The sequence below is a fragment of the Acomys russatus genome, chromosome 10 (assembly GCF_903995435.1).
Source record: "Acomys russatus chromosome 10, mAcoRus1.1, whole genome shotgun sequence".
Lineage (NCBI taxonomy): Eukaryota > Metazoa > Chordata > Mammalia > Rodentia > Muridae > Acomys > Acomys russatus.
Window position 1 is genome coordinate 76,985,841 of NC_067146.1, and position 19,488 is coordinate 77,005,328.

General features: G+C 37.4%; 1 protein-coding gene across 1 annotated transcript in view; it reads right to left on the reverse strand.

Moving 5' to 3' along the window:
- Cntnap2 (contactin associated protein 2) overlaps positions 1-19,488 on the reverse strand; it is a 2,113,217-nt gene that overhangs the window by 1,870,455 nt on the left and 223,274 nt on the right. The window lies entirely within an intron of this gene.

Below are 19,488 nucleotides of genomic sequence, written 5' to 3' on the forward strand. Positions count from 1 at the left end.
TCAGAAGCAGTTGTCTCTGCTTTAGAATAAAAGAATAATAAAGCATCTTTGAAATTATCTGATAAGGTAATAACAACAATTGTCATTTTGTGGACAAATCCTATAATGCTAGTGCATGTCCATACACCCTTGTACAAAACAGACTATATGCAAGTGTACTTAGCTTTCATGGCTTTTTAAAATTTTTTCTGTCTTCATACATTCCAACTATCCACTTAGTATTTTAAAAAAATAGTTTAAAACCATACAGAGTGACCTTGTCTTTCAGCCAACGAAATAGTCCTGAGGATTAGATGAATTTCAAGAGATAACCAACTGACCCACTGATGCCTCCTCATGAGCTTTCAGCTCCAGTGGAGGGTGTAGCCATGCTATGGCAAATTGTGTTAGGGAGGCTCCATTAGAGGATCCCCACGGTAAATAGACACAATACTTCAGGTCTCCAAGAGCAAATTGGGCATGAAATGGTATAAAGGCCAGTCATGATTCCTCCCGTTGACTGACCCTATTATGTGATTCAAACAACAAACAGAAGAAGACATCATCTCAGATACATGATATGCCTTAAAACAATCTCCAGCTCCAAAGTATTAACCCAAATTGTAAAACTGTAAAAAAAAAAATTGTCTTTCAGATAGTTTATTAAAACAAACAAAAAGCAAAGAAAAACAACTTATTTTTGTATTTTAGCTTGGAATGTTGAATAAATTCTATGTGCTTAGCACTCATTTGAGTTGAGGACTGTAAGTAAGATTATAATTTTTTAGAATGGGGACTGATTTGAAGAATTTTGTCACTGTAATATTATTATTTTTTTTTGCCATAGCTGTTGATATTTGCCATGCTTGATGGGAACACTTTGTAGAAAAATTCTAACAACATACAGTTTAGAAGACAATAATAAAGATGTCACTTGTTTTCTTCATGGAAGTTGTGCACTTTGAACATGAGACTACCATCTTGGTTGTCTGTTATCTCTGGACGCTATGGTTGCCAGGACAATGAGCTCGTTCTTGTCCTTTTCCTTCAGTTGTATTTCAAGCACTGCAAAACCCACCTGCATGCTACCGACAACTCCTCATTTGCTTTCTCTAGTGAGGAGACTTGAAGATGATTGCATATGGCTTCTTAGGATTCACAGGACTCAGAGCTAATAATCACCCCATCTTAAACCCTCTGTACTCAAAACACACATTTATGTAAATTGGATTAAAATCTATTGCTCCATGCCGATTTATTAGGGAAGAGGAATACTAATCTTTCAAAGAAAGCATAATGAACCACAGTGTCCGCTCAAGATTATATAAACTGACAGACATTCTCATATTTTAAACTGCTACATTCTAACTGTTCAACAGAGAAACAGTGACTGTATCCGCTGGATGAAAGTGTGTTATGATTTGCTCCAGATATTTACTTACTTTTTAGGATAATGTGTGTGTGTGTTCTGTGTGTGTGTGTGTGTGTGTGTGTGTTCTATCATTATAACAGACCTTTATAATTTCTTGGACTTATGTGTAAAAATATTTTTCAGAATTTAATATATAGTCATGAAATAATAGTGAGAACTTACGCTAATTGCACAGTGTTACTTTTCATTCTCAACATGCCATGAAATCAAGAAACTAATGTTAGATAACAGCTACAAAATTAAAGCCCAGGACATATCTTGAACTCTAATAAAGACATTAACCTAGACACCTAATTTGAAGTTATTCTAACTCATTTGTTCCAATTTTTAATCATTATCACATACATACATAGTTTTGAAGACTATGATGGTTTATATCTACTTTAATGAACGTAGATACTTCATCTACCTAAATTAATTGCAGATCACTAAATTGATAGTGATCATTTTTAACTGACTGTACCCTGATCACTTAATATCACTCTGACTTGCTTTAATTTTATAATTAATGTGTGAGCACAAATCAGAATCTATAGAGAATTAGAAAATACATTAAATGTTTTCTGATTTTTATTTAATTTGGTTTATAGAGCATAGAAAGCATATCTTCTTCTTCTCAGTCCTGTAAAATTATTTTAAGAATAAAATGTTAGAAATGCTAAAAGGAGAAAGTAAGAGCAACTACAGGGACCCAAACTAATGAAAAAAAATTTCAAAAGTAAAAAGCAAATACTTGCTAAGGGGAAAGTGAGGGTATTTAAGTGCTAAAGGTTCTGTAATCACCACATGGAGCTATATTCTCAGCATTTCCATGGGCAGTGAGTGATGAGCCAAGTTCTATGAATATTGGACAGTCAGCCCAGGTCATGTCTATGACTCATTCTGTCAAGGATTCTTCAAGGAGGATGCATTTATCCTGTACTTCTTCAGGCACAAACCAAGTTCATCTCATTACTGACTTATTTCAAAGGCCAAGTAGAGTCATTTGGTAGAACTAGGCACACTAAATTTGGCCACTTTGTCCCGAATAAAGCTTTGTCACACAGGGAGGCACGACCTGTACTCATCTCCAGACATGATCCATCATGACTCTCTGCTTCATTATGTCTGGTACTGTATGGTCACTCATTTACAGAGGCAGCCTACTATTTAATGCTTTGTGCTTAAATTAAACAAAGAAGAAGACTAAAAATCAATAGACAAATGATAGTGAGGCCAGCACATCACATGAAACACACAAAATTCTGAGACAAAATGAATACGGCACAGAAAGAAATAGACAGCTGTTATTGAAGGTGGGGGGGGGGAAATGATGTGGTTCTTCTATTAAGACAAAATGATAATAGTTAAAAGTGAAATTAAAAGGTAAGACAAATGAGACAAGATTTGAGGAAAAGTTTTAATTTAACTTCTTATTGAATCTCTGTGAGCTTCACTCATGCAGCTCAACCACACCTACCTCCTCTGTCATTGCTTGCTTTCTGCCCTGGCACTGACCCCCAAAGCGAAATAACAATTCTCTCATTATGGAAGCTGCAGTGTGGAGCAGCATGTGTCCTGCAGTATATCCTTTTCTCTACACTTCTTTACCTGCAAATGTTCATTGTAATGAGACATTGGCCTGGTTTGAGGCCTCTGGCTTCTGCTACGTTATCAGTACTGGATCCTCACTGGGACTCCTATTGGTTATCCTGTTTTTACTCTGTATCCTAGAGACACTGCAGCTTTGGAAAAGGAGGACCAGCCCCTTCACCTACTCTAGCAGTTCATTGGTGGGCCAACTCAAAGCCTTGGATCTGAGCCTGGGTTGTAGCTGATCTGGTCAGCCCACCAGCTCTCCCACACCTCCACCACCAGGACAAGCTCCCCATAACTACCCCGGTAGCTCATCCAATGCTGTGGCCTACAAGGGGAAAAATCCAGCTCTCTCACTCTCATGCCCTTGGAACCAACTCACCCTTACCCATGCTAGCAGGGCCAACACTATTTGGGGTGCCAGGTGAAGTTGAGGGCCCACGCTCTGTAGTGCTGCTGCTGGGGAGGGCCAGGGACAGATATCTTGTACTCTTGACCTTAGGAGCACGTCATTTGCCACCCCTGCTACTAGGGACAGTTCTACTGTGCTGACAGGAGATGTGCAGGACCTGATTGGAGGAAATTTTTGAAAACAAAGAATAAAAATATAAGACATATGATAGGATGGAGATGATAACAAGAGTTCAGGGAATCCAGGGAGAATTAAGAAAGCATGTATACAATATATCAGCGTATGACTTTGAAACAGAAAGAGGCATTGACTGTCTTCCTGTGCCGGAGTATTTCACAGTAGATAGTCTGAGCACATGCATGCACACACATCTTCTAAACAGAGAAGTCAGACACCAACTAAATGCCTATATACAAAATGCATACATCTAAATACACACATACACACAGCTATTTTAAATATTTTGTTTACTTATTGTGTGTGCATGAGCATATGCATGTGTATGAACGTGTATATTGTGAACATGTGCCATATGTGTTTATCAGAACCCTAGAATAGAGGGTCAGGCAGCTATGATCTGCTAGATATGGGTATTAGGAACTTAGCTCTAGTCCTTTAGAAGCAATGCAAGCTGTTAATGACTGAACATCTCTTCAGGGCTGGCACAGAGTTTATATGACGAAGTAAGGCTAACATCATAAGACTTGACAGAGAAACTCAAGACTATTTGCCACAACTCACTCCCTAATTGAAATAACTTAGTGCTTGTTTTTTAATTGCCTGTCTGAATATAAGCCCCACCCCTTTTTCATATAATAGCCATAAATAAGAAGAGCCAGGTTTGCACCATGTACAGACCAACTCAACATGGAGATCTGGATTACCTCGAGTTTACTTTGCTTTCCTCTCTAAAGCTTTTGCCATTTGGGTCTGATACATATATCTTCTGAGCTGCCTCTGCTGCTCCCTGTCAAACTCTTATTTATGTTGTTGAAAATTCTTTCTGCAACCCATTTTGATAAAAACTTGAAGAAAGCACATTAAGGTACATAATCATTTTAAATATTAAAGATCAAGAAATGACATAAACTTTTGCAGAAATCAAAAATGTGGAATGACAACAAACAGAACACAGGAAAGAATGAGCCATCCTAAACATAAAATATTTTTTAATAAAAATATACAATAAGTGACTCTATCATCTCACTGGGGGAAACTTTTTTAACAATCAAACTAATTGGGAATAAGGTGAAATAAGACTATTCTGTGTCACTCAAGTCTAATAAACTGTGACTTCTACAAATTAATTTTCCAAGAGCTGGCAGAATGCTCTACCAAAGTGAGAATTAAAAGAAACTGCAATTTTCTTGTACGTCACATATAAATATGAGAGAAATCAGAGCTCTGTGGAAAAGTTAAGTGTATAGTGCGCGTGGGAGACAATGAGTCTGTTTAGAACACACCTGGAATGTCACTGGGAGTCATCTCATCAGAAGGAAAGAAGGTACAAGGTTAACAGGAGTCCATGAATGTGTCCTTTTTTTCCTGTCAAGGCAACAGATTACTAGAAGTATTTCATCCTCATCTGTGGTCTACTAATTCAGAAGAACAAAAAAAGAAGCCACAAAATAATAAACATTAAAGACTAAAACCTCTATACATTTTGTGGTTGAGAAGTATAGACTCTGTCAATCTGAGAGACTTAGAAGCATCCACAATCAACTACAAGATTTGTGAAGCATAACAGCATTTTCCTGTCCCTGAGGTTCGCCCCAGCACTACATAATCTGGTGAGGGATGCCAAGGCAATTTAAAGATGCACTATATATTTTGAAGCAAATAACAGACTAGGCTAGAGATATCATTAATCAGATTAGTCTCAGGAGGATTTTATGTGTCTGTAGAAAATTTTGGAAAAAAATAACTATTGCTACTTGGCTAAACTCTAAATAGTTAGTACACATGAAAAATATTATGAATATTTAGGATCTATTTAATCAAGGCTTGACATGTTTGATGATTGAATGGAAAGAGGAATATATATATATATATATATATATATATATATATATATATATATAGAGAGAGAGAGAGAGAGAGAGAGAGACAGAGAGAGAGAGAGAGAGAATTAGAAGTAAAATAATATTTGTAATTATAAGGGTAATTACAAATAAAACTACCAAGAAAGTCAAACTCTTCCTTGAGAGCAGGAAATGTTTTCAGGAAAGGGGTGTGGCTGTAGCCTGCTGTGTCCATCAGCAAATCTATTGCACAGTCAGATTGTAAAATATCCCCTGTGCGTGCATTGCTAAAATGGAAAATCCAATAAAAGCACATCATTAGCTCATTTACTACCTGGAAAGTGTCTTGTTTTTCTAGTCTTTGTTTCAAAGATCTGGGATACAGTGGCAGCTTGCTATAGATAATTTGTTCACCAAAGTACAGGCTAGGACTCACTAAAGAAAGCATTTTAAAAAGCATATCTTCTTGCAGCAGTAGAAAAATAATTTTTAGATCATTTTGAATTTGATATTTTCAGATGTTTCAAACTTATTTATTGACAACTTCAAATAATTTTAACACTTTAATACTAAGAAATAAAGATGCCCCGAAAACTGGCAAGGTGGCAATAAATAAACCCTTGCCTCTGAAGCAACAGGAGAATAGAAAAAAAGAAGACCCTGCCTGTTATCTGCAGAGTGCAGAAGAGGGTCAGTCACATCACCTCACCAAACAGATTAGAGATAGAACAATGAGTCTTGAGCCTAAATTCTCTTTGTTGCTGTTTTGCAGTTATTGTTATTAATCCACAAACACTGTAGAGCAGTTTTTTATCTGCCTCATAAATATCTACTGTTATGTATCCCTTTAAGAGTGGATTTGAAGCCTTAGTTTTGTTGTTATCAGGTTTAAAGCCATGATCATTCTGGGAGCGTCAATAGCTCAACATCAAGCTCTCCATAGGTGGAAATATCAGAGAGAGAGAGAGAGAGAGAGAGAGAGAGAGAGAGAGAGAGAGAGAGAGAGAGAGAAGGAGAGATAACTTTACTCCTCTGATACACCCCTCTATGACTCTCTGACCTTCGAAGTGCAACAAAATTATAGGAAATACAGGTTAAGAATAGTTGATATTGGCAGGACACTGAACATAGAGAAATAAAACATCTTAATATGTCAGTGAAACCACATGTGTCACATGTATTTACTATTCACATCTTGGGTAATTTCTGTTTGCAATTCCTGGTCCAGGGAAAACAAAAATAAGATCCACTAATTCATCTAATATACTGAAGGACAACTATGGTTCATGCTTTTCTCAAATTTGTTGAGAGAGTGACAGAAAAAGAGAGAGAAAGGGAGGGAGGGAGGGAGAGAAAAGGACAGAGGTAAGTAGAACGACAGAGACAGATGGAAACAGAAACAGAGACATGTAGAGAGACACCAAGACCAAGAGGATCACATCTGTACTCCATGTTCCCAAAGACAGTAAAGTGAACAAGGAAACCTAGATTTTCTCTGAAAGTCGCTAACAAAGTCCAGTGAACCAATGTCAGTCTTTAGAAGGAATCACATAAAAGAAAAAAAAAATAATCACCATTATTCTTGGTTATCTTGCACAGTGATTCAGACTGTTGCTTAGTGACAAGCAAAGAGGAGGCATCCTCCTGTACATAGGTAGTGCAAACGTGGCTGTTTCGGAAGAGATAGGGAGAACAGTCACTAGATTAGGTACGAATTTTCAGCTACTGAACATAGTTGAAGTTTACCGGAGGAAATGAGATTTGAAAGCCTATGTATTCAACCATAACTTGTAATTCCATGAATCACTAATTGTTGTCTTTGATGTCTCAGCAGGGGCTAAGCACACAGAACTCCGAGCCTTCTGGTTTGATTTATTCGTCTTATTTCTGGACATGCTGGGTGTCTGCACTGCTTGATTAAGTGTTTCATGCCAGGCATCCTGAGCTTCACTGAGCTCAGTATGTCAATGAGCAGAAGTATTTTCTGTGTAGTCATAGTCCTGACAAGGGCAGAGTAAGGATGACATTCTGTCTTCTAACAGCAGTGGGAAGAGGTCTCATGAGGAACTTCACATATTGTGTTTCTCTTCTTCCTTTTTCCCTCCTGATGTATTCATTCTCTTGTTTATTTTCCTGGAGAATCTTCATGAATTCCTAGTGTGGTTTCTTTTTCCCAGCAAGAGACAGTATATGCTTGGAATGTTTTTTTTTTTTTAGAATTAAAGTACTTTTATTAAAACTAATAATGATAAGTCTCTCAAAAACTTTGAAATTTTTTTCTTTTTTCAGTTTTTTTATTAATTTAATCTTGTTACATCTCAATTGTTATCTCATCGCTTGTATCCTCCTATTTCCTCCCTCCCATTTTTCCCTTACTCCCCTTCCCTATGTCTGTGACTGAGGGGGAATTCCTCCACCTGTATATGCTCATAGGGTATCAAGTCTCTTCTTGGTAGTCTGCTATCCTTTCTCTGAGTGCCACCAGGCCTCCCCCTCCAGGGGACATGGTCAAATATAACATTAGTGAGGATGTAAATGTTTCAAAGATTAGTTTGATTATTCCTGCTGAAATGTGTATAGTGTAGAGTTTCACAATTTCCAGATTCATGGTGATCCTACGTAAGAATTGCCAAGTATTCCAGATGTATGGTAATCCTGTACAAGAGAAGGCAAAAAACAGAATATACTTGCTAGAATTTGGAACCCGCGCTTGGCAACTCTTGCACAGGATCACCATGTATCTGGAACTTGGCAACGCTTGCACAGGATCACCATGTATCTGGAATTCTTGACAACTCCTGCCCAGGATCACCTTACATCTGGAACGATGGCAACTCTTGTGCAGCAATGTATTTTTTATCAAGTTGTTTCAGCCACCTGAAGGGAAGAATAGTCCTCTAAAGCATATAAATATGCCTTTTTATTACAAATCACAGATGGTGGGGAAGGACTGTCAGTGTATTCTGAAAGAAATAAGTGACTTCATTAAAAAAGAAATAAGTGATTTCATTAAGTGAGGGTTGTTATGTTACCCAATCCTTTGCTGAGGCTAATATGATGAGCCACACCTCTAGCTGTGTCAACACTCCTCAAACAGATTTACTTACCATATAGTATGCAGAAATTAAGAATAATCAAAAGAAGGTCATGTTCCAAATTTTATATTTTACTTCTATTAAAAATATCTTGGAGAATAACACCTTTTCAAAGACAGTCAAACTTTTAGTCAGAAACATCATTTAAAGAAGAGAAAAATATGTTAATTTAACTTCTTACCACAAAAAAGTAAAAATTTGCAACAAGAAGTTTTAATTCTCAACAGAGGAATATCAAATGGCTGAGAAACACTTAAAGAAATGCTCAACCTCCTTAGTCATCAGGGAAATGCAAATCAAAACAACTCTGAGATTCCATCTTACAACCATCAGAATGGCTAAGATCAAAAATTCAAGCGACACCACATGCTGGCGAGGATGTGGGGAGAGAGGAACACTCCTTCATTGCTAGTGGGAATGCAAACTAGTACAGCCACTTTGGAAATCTATCTGGTGCTATCTCAGAAAAATGGGAATAGGGCTTCCTCAAGACCCAGCTATTCCACTCCTTGGAATATACCCAGAAGATGCTCCAGCACACAACAAGAAAATTTGCTCAACCATGTTCATAGCAGCCTTATTCATAATAGCCAGAACATGGAAACAGCCTAAGTGTCCCTCAGTAGAAGAGTGGATAAAGAAACTGTGGTACATTTACACTATGGAATACTACTCAGCTATTTAAAAACAAGGAATTCCCGAAATTTGTGGATTGAGCTAGAAATGATCATAATGAGTGTGTTAACCCAGAAGCAGAAAGACTCAAATGGTATATACTCACTTATATCTGCATACTAGCCCAAGGGGCATGTCCCACAAAAGCCTTCACTTACCAGGAAACTGGGACAGAGGGGAGGACATCCTATTGGGACTCTAAGTGAGAGACGCATGGAAGAATAGCAAAATAAAAGGATCCAGAGGGTCCTAGAAACCTACGAGTAGAACATTATGATAGGCAGATTTGGGCCCAGGGGTCCCGCTCAAACTAAGGCACCAGCCAAGGACAATACAGGAAGTAAACTTTAAACTCCTTCCCAAATCTAGCCAATGGTCAGAACAGTCTCCACAGTTGAGTGGAGAGTGTGATATGACTTTCTCACGTACTCTGGTGCCTCACATTTGACCATGTCCCCTGGAGGGGGAGACCTGGTGGCACTCAGAGGAAGGACAGCAGGTAGCCAAGAAGAGACTTGATACCCTATGAGCATATACAGGGGGAGGTGATCCCCCACAGGAACAGTCATAGGGGAGGAGAATAATGGGAGAATGGAGGGGGAGGAATGGGAGGATACAAGGGATGGGATAAACATTGAGATGTAACAAGAATAAATTAATAATAAAAAATAATAAAGAAAAAAAGACTTATCAATATTTATTTATATATTCTTTTACTTGACACATAGCATTTGATGATATATATGGAGTACCACATGTTCCAATAATACACATTATATAACTTTATGACAAACATATATCTTATCTTCTGAAATATCTACTATTTGCTTTTGTGGGAAATGGTCAACACCCTTCTGTACTTTTTCATTCCTCAGTGCATTGTTGTTTTCTATGGTCACCCTGCTATACAGCAGCACACCAGGACACCTTGCTCCTACTTGTAATTAGTCATACTCACTGACAGTCTTCTCTTCTCCTGACCTCCCACCTTGTTCCTCCAGTCTCTGGTAACCAGCTTCCTACACTTGTACACAGGTACTTCCAGGGTTATTGAAGCCCAGTCCCAGAATAAAGGGAAATGACAGCACATTTATACAACAGAGTTATATACTGCAATGAAAAAATAATGAAATTCTGTCATTTGTGTCAATAAGAGTGGGGCAGGGTATGTGTGGAGATGGCTTGGTGAAATAAGCCAGCCACAAGAAGAGAAGTTCCACATGAACTCATTTATGTGGAATCTAAAAATGTTACTCTTATGCAAGAGTCTCTCTGATATATTATTTGTGGCAACATAAACTGGTAAAGTCATTTTGACAAAGAGCATGAAAGCACCAAAAGCAGCAATAATAAAACTGCCATATGCTGTGACACACCCACTGAAGGATATATATTCAAAGCAAATTAAATCAGCATGCTGAAGATGCATATGCAGCTTAATAATATGATAGGTCAGGTTCACTTATGTTATGATGAAAGGGGGATTTGTTCTAAACATTATTACACCTCACAAAATTTCCAAGTATGAGATGTTCAAACTCCTTTAAATGAACTTTTAACAAACATATCTTAATTCAGATAAGGTTTCCATCTTCCTAATGTGCAAAGATAAAGATCCTGTTAATGACCATATAAAATGTATTTCTAAGTATTATGTTGCTTATTAATAGCATTAATGAAGCTATATTAGCTACTTAATGTTAAAACATCTATGCATATTCATATCATGATTAGTTAATAATTGAATTAAAAATGTTTGGAACATTTAGCACTTCACAGACCACAGATACACCAAATCAATCAGTCAAAGTAAGCCTCTAATTTTTCTCTTTAAAGGAGGCACAATCCTTTTTGTGCATTCAGTTTGAAGCAGATCCTTGGGCGTCTATTTCAGAACAGGTCTGCAGGGGTGCGGTCTCTTAGATTGTTTATGTAGCAATGACCTCTTCACTCTTTCATTTCCAGAGGATTTCTTGGCAAATGGCAGTGTTTTATCTTGTGAAGAATTCCCTCCCCTCCCCTTCCATCCCTTTCCAGTTCTGGGAAAACCCTAGGCCAGTATCTCCTGGCCTATACAGCAGTATCTGTCTAGACTTCACATGGGAGAACCCTATGTGCTGTCTTGTTTCTCTCACAGCCTCACGCCTCTTCTCATCTTTCTGGTCAGAGATCTTGATTCGGAGATGCCTTGGCGTACACCTGCTTAGGTCTGTCTGCTGAACTTTACCTTCCTCAGTATCTGTATTCTTCCTGAGTATCTGTATTCCCCTCTAGGGTTTGAAATCTTGTACTGATTACATTTAATAAATTTGCTGTTCTTTTGGTGATCTTTTATGCTTTTAAAAGATCACCAACAAGGTGGGAGGTCAGGAGAAGAGAATTAATTTTAATTAATTAATTTTTATTAATTTCAATATTTGATCTCTTAATATTGTCTTAAAATCTGCATAAACGTTCCTTCCTTTTCTTCATTTTTTTCCTCTTCTAACTGTACATTTTCAGATAACTTGTTTTCAAGTGTCTTCTCTTTGATATTTGTTTGATGTGTCCTTCCATGTTGATAATTTTTTGAGCATATTTTCAGTCTAGGTATTTGATTATTAAAAAGTTATTATCCTTTCTTTATTTTCTATCTGTACATGGACAGATTTTGCTGTTTACTTTAAACTTTAAACTCCTTAAATGAGCTGATTTGCATTCCCTACCAGACTCTTCCTCCTACCCAGTCACCTTAGACTGGCTCCCCATTAGTACTCAGTGAAACAGGAATGCAGGGAAAGCTCTGAATGGCTGCTGAATAGAAATATCATCTAACTCTTTTTCGGTCTACCTTCTTCATTTGTTTAGCCTCCAAAAACTCTGAGTAGTTTATGTCTTCCGAGTTTGTCTTCGCTAAAATGGTTTCCTCAATAGATAGTCTTCTCCCGTGTTTCAAGACTAGAAGGGAGCTCCCTTATGCTTGTTCAGCCCAAAGAAGCTGTTGCTATATTGCTTGAGAGAAATCAGAAGAGAGCAGCCTGTCGCTCCCAGTCTCTCCATGTAGCCTGAGAGTGCAGAGGTGCTTTTTCAAACCCCACAGGACAGTGTCAGGTCTTGCCAGGATTTTTTTCATTCATTCATCCACGAACACAATTAAAATATTTCACACTTGAACCCAGCATTCACCAAGGCTTAGAGACCAGTGGTTTTCAACCCCTAAGTCATGATCCTTTTGGTGGGGTCACTTATCAGACATCCTCCATAACAGGTATTTACATTACATGTTATAACAGTAGCAAAATTACAGTCATGAAGGGGCTTTGAAATAATTTCATGGTGAAGAATCACCACAGCATGAGGAATTGTATGAAAGGGCTGGATCATTAGAAAGACTGAGGGACACTGACTCTGATAGGCCAAAACCTTCCATTTTAGGGGGTATTATTACTATGGTATAGTAAGGCCAAAGGCCACTACAATCAACTATATATGGTTATATGATTCTAAGTAGATTAAATTTTTGATAGAATGGGGTCATGGGTCTATTACTTCAAAGTAGCCTTGGAGGTGAGGGGGATGAGACCTCACCTAGGTTAATGTTTTACCTGCTGAGTGTTGAGCTATAGGCTGCTTTCTTCAGCTTTTTACTTTGTTCTACAACAAGTGCATGGCATTTGGCACTGCACACTACCTACTGAGATTAGGAGAATCTGATGAAAACGGTTCTCAGGGTTCAAACTCATCCTAAGCTAGCTCTACCCTGAGTCACTTAGAGGGATGGACCTGCTGTCTCAGGAAATGCCTGGTTCTCAAGGTGAGCAGGCAGTGAAGCAAGGTGACTTGGCAGTCTATCTGCAAGGGTACACATCTCTGCCTTAGGCTGGGTCATTTTGGACCCCTGTATACCTGCCTTTGTAGACCTATGCTTCCTAGGCAGTAGGCGGGGTGGGTAGGAACACTCATTTATAGCCACAGGATCCTGATTACTTTTAGAGGGAGGGCGGGTATGCTCATGACTGGCAATGATCCAGGCCAAACTGAGTCTACTCTGTAGGTGCATGGTCTCATTCCAGACCTGACTAGAGGTCCTTTCTTTTAACTCTGGTCCCAGTAAAAGCATTCAATTTCTTTCAGGCACTGAATCTCAATTCAGGGGTGCAAGCATGGGGCTGAGGTAAAAAAAGACCCTATACCAATATGTACACAATACTTCCTAGAGCCAGGGTTCTTCCCTTCTCTTCTCTGCCCGAGGTTCCCTAGCCTAACAACTCCAGCAGACTCGCTTGCTGGCAGGGGGCATAGGATTGGCCAGCCCTGTATTTCAACACGGTAGCCCTCATAGAGAGGTTCCAGCCAGAGGTCCTGACATACCTTTCTTCCCCTGCCAAAGTGCCTTGCCTCTATCTGTGATCTAGGGTGCTATGGCTAGGGTTGGGTCACTTCCAGCTTCTGCCTTTGTCACTCTGTCTTTTTTGTGTTTAGACAAGAGGAGGGGATACGTATTCTCTTCTGACATATTACACCTTGATGAAAGTAGGTTTTTGTGCAAAGAACTATTTAATGCTCTATTTCTACAGGGAGACTGAAACACAGAGAATTCTTAACTGCAATTTTGTTCATCCTTCATCCCTGTTTTTTTCCCAAACAAAGAATTATTTCCTCTGTGCTTCCGTAACTTCTGCATCTAGTTAACCAATCTCTTTAAACTTTCATAAAGGGGCTTGTTTTTCTAAAGCTCTGATGTCTAAGCCTTAACTATTTGACAAATGTTTATACAAACATGTATACACTATACACTAATCTATGCATTACAAAATATTAACTCATGTAATTCCTCATTTAAAAAATATGAAGTAGATACTCACCTCATTATATGACAAAGAAAACAGTACACCGAGACAGAAAGTTTAAATGAAATCACATCCAAGAGTAAAAGGCAGAGCAGGGACTCAGTGCAAGGCAGCCCCTTCATATGGTGTATATTTGATCAGCTTAGATCTGGGAGCTCATGTCTTTTCCTTACTGTTATAGTGCCATATTAGTATGTTCCAATAAGATCTTTATTCATTTTGACTATGTATTTATTATTTAAAATGAAAACAAATCTTGTTAATATGTCCCAAAGTGTTGGGCCCATACTGTGGTCTCAAGTTGTGACACACTTCTTGGTGACTCAAATATCTTAGAAGCATGGTCTGACACAGGGGTCAAAGGGGGTGACATTGTCACAAATAATTATCTTCACCTTGAGCCAGTATAAACTTGGTATATCACTTTCTCCTCAAGATGGGGGCATCTCACTTTAGTAGAACAATATGATAGGCAGATTTGGGCCCAGGGGTCCCGCTCAAACTAAGGCACCAGGCAAGGACAATACAGGAGGTAAACCTTAAACCCCTTCCCAGATCTAGCCAATGGTCAGAATATTCTCCACAGTTGAGTGGAGAGTGGGATATGACTTTCTCACGTACTCTGGTGCCTCACATTTGACCATGTCCCCTGGAGGGGGAGACCTGGTGGCACTCAGAGGAAGGACAGCAGGTAGCCAAGAAGAGACTTGATACCCTATGAGAATATATAGGGGGAGGTAATCCCCCTCAGGAACAGTCATGGGGAGGGGAATAATGGGAAAATGGGGTGGGGGAGGAATGGGAGGATACAAGGGATGGGATAAACATTGAGATGTAACAAGAATAAATTAATAAAAAATAAAAATAAAAAAATAAAAATATTTGAAGTCAACATTGTAGTAACAGTGCAGATTGGTTTTGAAGAAGGAAAACACTGCTTTCTGATCGGCTACCTCGAAGTAAGAAATAACTTATTTTGGGCATCATTCACCAATAATGCCATCTAAGCATTTATTTTTAGTACATTTTTAATAAAAATTGCCAATGCCAAAGATTGTATTAAAATATGTAAATAATAAAAGTACTATGTTAAAAAATAATATGAATATCAGGGAACAAAATTTTTTATGTCATGAAGAAAATTATTCCATCAATTTATATTAAATTTAAAAAATGAATTTCATTATGTTATATCAGTATGTTTGTTTATCAAATATTTTTATCATATTCATATGACTCTGTCAGTTTCTCCCACATTCCCTTCTTCCTGGTCTCAATAGCAGCCCTTCTACTTTAATTCTTCATTTAATTAAGAATCCATATAAGAGAATAATCATATGATACTTGTGTTTCTGTGATGAGTTCTAGTCTCATTCATTTTCTGTGAAAACATAATTTCATCAGAAATACAAATTCAGGCAAAAACGAGAGGAAAATAGGGAGTTTCATGTACATGAAACCCCATATAGCCAGTTTTAGAAATATGTATGAGAATTTCTCATAAACTTAAAACTAGAATTACCATGTGATCCTCCTGATTTTTAAGAATTCATGTGAAGGTTCTAAACCAACTTTCAGCACAGACAACTGTGCCATGTGACACTGAAGGCTCATTAGAATAGAGAGGACGTGCCCTGAGCCTGAATTCTTATCAAAGTGTGGAAGGAAGCACGGCAGTTTGAGTTTTCTTACAATGTACACAACAATACAAAAACCTCCACAAATACAGAGCTTTAATATGATGAGAAGTGACAGATGTTTGTTTCTGGGGTACCCATAGGAAGAAGAGTGGGGAATGGAAATTAACTACATGGAGAAACATGTTAGGAAGTGTCCTGATATGTTAACATTTCTAGAGAATCTAGGCAAAGGTTAAATTAGAGACAATTGCTTTGTAAGAAGTCTTTGTATTTGAGCCCAAAATAGTAAAAAGTTAAGACTGAAGATAGTTATATGCGCAATTTTGTTCATCTTCCACTTTTTGAAAGAGAAGCACACATAAATTAGTTTTAGAAAAACAGCACTTCTACTTTAGAAGCCCCATGTAACAAATCGATTTGCTTCATTCCTATTTAAGTCTTTCACAGAAGTATGATGTATGATATTTGTACTAATACTTTAAAGTACTCAAATAAAAAGCCATCCGCACAGTAATTAAGTACTGCACCATTACTTTTTATGGCAGCAATAGGCAATGAGAGGGTATTTTTTTCTAGTCTTACAGGAATATGCTCACTTAAAAAGCAAAATCGTTACAAGACTGATTGAGTCCAACAGTTTCTAAGCAGAAATTTAGTGTTTTTCATTTTTATTCAAGAAGTCAGCATTCTCAGAAAGCACATTAAGTTCAGCATATTCAGCTACTTTTAAGCCACCTGAAAAGAAAAGATGCAACGTTTTCTTGCTCTAGGACAACAGATATAATAAAAGGCTCACTGAATGCCTGTACATAATTTAAAGCATCTCACATTTATAACGTCAAATTCCTTAAGTGGTGATTATTCACCAGGAAACAAATGTTTAGCTAAATTTGAAAACTACAAGAAATCTTTTTGTGAAAGTGTTTCCCTGCTTAAGCTGACTCTTCATTTTATTTCTGTGACTTATTTAAAGCATCAAGATTTGTCCCAAATTATAGAATTACTGTCTCAAGTGTGAACAGAAGAATCCTAAGTGATGTTCAGAAGGTTTCATTGTCAAGGAGAAGGAAAACGCACTAGAGTTATTTGCTAAAAAATTACCATTTAGGAACAAAACAAACAAAATGCACTTTCAGGGTTTTTTTCTCCTTAACACAGTGTGCAAAAATAGAAGCTTCTTAGTGCTATGGCCAGAGTAGGCTTTTGTGATAGCTAGCTCTGAGAGCCAATAAAACTGGATTATAATTCAGTTTATGTATAATCCCTGAGGAGATAGATGCAGCACAGCCCTGGGTCTCTCCCTGAGGAATTTTCCAGGAAGGATTAAATTATGGGAGAAGAGACACACTGAATGTTACCATCATCCTACAAAAGTCTGCAAATCCCCATAAAATAAAGGCATAAAAATGAGCTGGATGGGGAGACCTGGTGGCACTCAGAGGAAGGATAGCAGGCTACCAAGAAGAGACTTGATACCTTATGAGCATATTCAGGGGAAAGAGGTCCCCCTCAGTCACAATCATAGGGGAGGGGAGTAAGGGGAAAATGGGAGGGAGGGAAGAATGAGAGAATACAAGGGATGGGATAACCATTGAGATGTAATATGAAGAAATTAATGAAATAAAATTTAAAAATTGAGCCTGTGATGGTATTCTAACACTTTCTCTTTTTCTGTTTTTTGATCAACCATATATCAACAAATGTCTTCAGCCACAGGTTTCTTCCCAATAATGTGCTCTATACATCGTCATGGCTTGGATACTCTGAAACTTCATAGCAAAAATTCTTCCTGTCTTGTTTCTGCATGGCATTTAGTTACAGCTCCACAAACATAAGCCTCACAGGTTTCCAAGAATTGAAGATATTTTAGAGTGTTATTGAAATATAATATATATATTTTCTTATGATAAAAGCTTTGTTCTTATGTCTAGGCATATAAAATGCTTCTTGTTGACTACAGAACCCCTATGAATTTTTATTAGATGCCATTCTTCATATGGCTGAAGGAAGATTTACAGATGTCTTCTTTTCCGCCTCATACAAAGAGCAGAAATCCAGCTTTAATTGTTCTGTGCATCACGCACAGCTTATACACATAATTTTAGGACCGTATAATGCTTGTGAGAAATTATATGCTTTCAGAACAAAAGAAGCAGACACTGACATTGGATCAGAACTGACAGGATGCCATCCTTGCAACATACTGGACATTGACATCTTGTTTGGCGAAAGGGTTTGAAAAGAAAGAAGGGGGAATATAGAAATATATAGGGAAGATAGAATAAAAAATAGTTTGTGAATCTACTCTGCAACTTAATGCCTCAATTGTCACTCACAAGGTATTTTGAATTCACTGGTATAGAATTTTGTATATAGATGGAAAATAGGTTTAGTTCTAGATACAGTGTTATAGAATTCAAATGTTAGATTATTCTTCACACACACAATATAAATATATATATACACACATATATATATATATACATATATATATATACTCTAATATGAGATATTGTACCCAGATAATTCAATTATAATACAATTTTACTTCCAATGCTTTGAAAGTCCTATAGTAAGCCATTTAGGAAAAATAAGTTACAAAAATTAAATATTAGTAGATTAAATCACGGCCATGTTTATTGCTAGTCTACTCTTATCACAAGAATATACATCTAAGGTGCAGCAGATAGATATGACACTATAGACAGGTAGGAAGGATAGGTAGACAAGATCTGCAAAAACCCCAGAGACATGCATAATATGGCATCTAAAAATGTTTTTATTACCTTAAAGATTCTTTGACAATGAGACAGGTTAACTCCTGGCAGCGCCCAGCCTATCTCAAAGAGGATGCTGAGCATCAAAGAACCTTTTTATGGAGAGAGCTACAAATGTGGCAGACTAGCCACTGGACAAATGGTCCTCATTTCTACCACAGACAGAATTCTGCCTTAAAAAAAAAAAAAAGGCAAGTTTGAATGCAGGCAGAGTTAACGGGCAAACTCTGCTAAAACAGGGTAAGCAAGTACTCAATAGTTCCTGTCTCACAAATATGTCTGTCAGATATATTGGGCCAGAAGGTTGAAGAAGATGCTCCAACATTATAGAGAGTTTTGGGTGACTATTCATGTAGAAAACTGTCTCTGTCATTTTTTTTTCTTTCTTTCTTTCTTTCTTTCTTTCTTTCTTTTTTTTTATTTTTTTTGAAAGCTATTAACCTGCACTCCCAGCATACTCAGGTAATCAAGTTTATTCCTTCTTGAGTCTCTGATGGAGTTGAAGACCAGATACCTTAGTTTTACAGTGAAGCTTAGTTGTTCAGGGATTAAGATGTTTTTAGGTCTAGATAGGTGTTTTAAGTTGATAATGACAATATGTGATGGTGATTGATTTACATTCAGATATTTAGATGCACCAAGATAGGAAAGATGTCTTCTTCAATGCTGTCAAATACAAACAGCCAAAACACTAAGAATATAACAATTATATAATTCCTGATTATCTCATGGTTCTTCTTGCTATAGGTAATATAGTGTATATATGTATAATAATATAAATGTATATGTAAAAAAAAAACTTTTAAAATGATTTGTCCTTATCTCTGAAATTACTATTTTAACCTGGGTCTGCTCTTAAAATCAGAGTGGTAGCCGTTCTATACCTGATCTTCAGTTTGTTCCCTGATAAGTTGTTCTTTACATTGACATAACCATGGAAATGTTTAGAATTTATCATTGGACTTTCCTCATAAACCTGTACTTACGCTCTGTGAATTATATATGCAACATATATAAAGACAAAAGGGATCAGGAGAGATCCCCAGCAAGAAG